We start from the raw sequence: 3,362 nt of genomic DNA, 5'->3' as shown, positions 1-3,362 counted from the left end.
AGATGTGACTCAAATTGAAGAGTTCCAGCTTTAGCAGAACTATATATGTATATATTTATAACATATATTATGTATAATTTTATTGCCATGGTAATGTATAGAGGAGTTACATTAAATACATAAGGTAGTGAGTACATTTCTTGTCAAACTTATCCCTCCCTCATTTTTCTCCTACTTTCCCTCCCCTACCCCACCCACAAATTGTACAGTTCATTTCCAACATATTATGAGTATTGTTGTTGTATTGGTTCACTCTTTGTCCTTTGTCTCCCCATTTTGTTCTTCCCCTTCCCTTCCCTAGTACAGAAAAATGTGTATATAATATCTAGGGTACCAAAATCGAATACAGTGACAACAGAGGATAAACCATATGGAAAAAGAAAAGGAGAAAGAAATCACATAGTACATTAAAAACAACAACAACAACAAAGAAGACCTTCCTTTCCATATCTTGGAGTTCATTTCACTTAGTATCATCTTATATGGTCATAGGTACATAGCTATTGAGCTATTCTGCTCATCTTCTAGGACTATCCGAGATGTATATTAATTATTACAAATGAGGGAAACCATTGGATCTATGTTTCTTTGGGTCTGGCTTACTTAAAATTATTTTTCCAAGTCTTTCCATTTTCTTACAAATCCAATTTTATCTTTATGACATAGTAGAAAGTAAAAAGATAGAACAGAACATTTTTGAGACCTAAACTCAAGTTGAAGAGTCTTTCTTAGGGTTCCTTAATCTCTCCATCCCTCTCTTTCCTTACTTGTGACATAGTGATTATTAATAGTATCTACTTCACATACTGTGGTGAGGCTAAAACAAGAATAACTATGTAAAGCATCCACTCTGACAGCATTTGGAGTTCAGTACACTGTAACATTGACTTGTTTCCTCACTCTAAATCTAAAGAGAGACTATGTTAATGCTCAAATTGCTATGGAGACAAATGAAACCCATAGATCCTGACCCATAGATCTTCCTTTTGATTTAGTTCTGGCATCATTCATTTGAAAAATGCTTCTGATGGCTGCTCTTTCTGTTGCCAGTGATTTAAACTAAACTCTTTATTGGACATTTACACAATCCTGTGTTGTTTGTAGACTATAGAAGCAAGAGCAGGTTACCAGAGTTGGCTTTTAAATCTCTTAGCTCTTTTCATTTCTTTCAGTAGTTTGTTCTTTCTTTTTTAGACAAAGCAGCACAAAGTATTTAAGTCCTTTTGATTAATAGCGTTTCAGAAAATGCTGGTCTTGGTATAACCTTTGACCTAGAATTCAAAGTAACACAAGGGATTTTTAAAATGAATACAAAAATAGGTTAAAGTACAAAGGAGTTTGATTTGTCCAGATTCTAAAACTGAGTAATAATTCCAACTTAATGCTCTGGTCTGTTATAAACAACTGTTGACAATTATAGGTAGTAACCTCTTCACCTTTAGGAGAACATTCATTCTTCAAGAGATAGAACAAAATCTAGATCATGAAGAAACAGAGGGATTGTCTTGCTACCTGGAAGCTTTAAAAATTATATACATTTGAAAATGAATAATAGTGTCACAAGGTTATATGTCAGCAGGATGTTTGGAAAATGGAGTCAATAAATGGGCCAAAGTTAAGAGATGATCGTATACCTAAAATGGGTAAAAAAAAAAAAAAAAGACTGGACAAAATCAGGGCCCAACTAGAATCTGCCATATGCCTGAAGACTATTCTGACTTGCCTGAATTTCCTGCTTTGAAGACTGCTTTGTTTCTAGAGCAGACAAGCTACTAGGAAGCATGGACTTAGTAAGTACAGCACGGATTATTTAAAACTGTGAACTCACTTGTAATGGAAGAATAACAGTATAATCATTATGATTATTGAATAGTTGGGACGATTTTTCATATTATGGGGGATGAGTGATGAGTATAACTACAGGATGACAATTAAGCACTGAAAATGGTATTTGATATTTTCATTAGTGAGAAATATCCATATTTTAGAGTACAAAAAAGAGGGGGTAGAGCAAATCCTAAGGAGGTGGAAGGAGAGGAAAGAATTGGAACTAAGATTTTAGACCCCAGGCCCAAAGACCAGGAGTCCTACATTACGTTCAGCCACTCTCCCCTATATGTCAAATAAAGAAACATTGTGAAGGTCAGAGAAAAAGGAGATTTATTACATGACAGCCATAGGAAAACTACATTTCAGTACATTTTCAGCCATCTTTGAGATTGCAGACATTGGCTTTAGGTTAAGTAGGGAGACTTGGGGACAGGAGATGAGGAAAAGATACGTGATTGAAACAGTTGTAAGTCACAGGTATAGCCTGATTGGCTATACTCTTAGTGTTTGTCTTTGAGTTCTTACAAGTTACCACTTTACTTCTAGAAAGGAACAGGAACAAGTTGCCTGGTGGCTGATGAGCTGAGCTCTTTTGTCTGTTTTCTTTTGGATCAAAAGATGTCATTTTATGTTTCAGGAGCAACTTACCTTCAAGCCACAAAATACTTATCAGTGAATCTTATTCTTCTGGAGTCAAAGGACACAGATGTGAAATAAAGACTTTTAGTTGAATTATGGGCTCAGCAAACATCTTTTTTTTCTTTTGCCAGTCCTGGGGCTTGAACTCAGGGCCTAGGTACGATCCTTGAGCTTCTTTTGCTCAAGGCTAACACTCTACCACTTGAACCACAGCACCACTTCCAGCCTTTTCAGTTTATGTGGTACTAAGGAATCAAACCCAGGCTTCATGCATGCTAGGCAAGCACTCTACTCCTAAATCACATTCCCAGCCAGCAGAAACATCTTTTATGTTGCTTCATACAGCATGTCTTAAAGAAAAACACCTTGTAGTTGAAATTTAAGTATATATATATATATATATATATATGTTTATATATAATATAATATTACTTTTCTATATATAATATATATTACTTTTCTCTATATATTACTTTTCTATAAATGTATACATGAAATATATTTCTTTTCTCTATATAATATCTATTACTTTTCTATAATATGTATAATTTTCTTATATATATAAAATGTATATATATATATATATATATATTACCATTTCTAAAAATTACTGACTCTTTACTTGGGCCCATAAAGTAACTAATAGTAGGGGAGAAACATGGTATCCCTGACCCCATTTTTAAGCTGTTTTATTCTGAGTCTTTCCTTCCTGCAATCACCTTGGATTCCAGGACTAATTAACATTCTATGTAGGGACTGAAACTACCCCCAAGGAAAAGAATAGTAGAGCCTTTCAGGACAGATTCCTTCTGCTTTCCAAAGAAGATGAGTCCTGGAGCAGGAAAAATCTCAGGAGAAACCAGAATGGTGATAGTGATAACTTCTCCAGAATC

The sequence above is a fragment of the Dipodomys spectabilis genome, unplaced genomic scaffold (genome assembly GCF_019054845.1).
Source record: "Dipodomys spectabilis isolate Male_0828 unplaced genomic scaffold, ASM1905484v1 ptg000051l, whole genome shotgun sequence".
Classification (NCBI taxonomy): domain Eukaryota; kingdom Metazoa; phylum Chordata; class Mammalia; order Rodentia; family Heteromyidae; genus Dipodomys; species Dipodomys spectabilis.
This window is presented reverse-complemented; position numbering follows the sequence as displayed.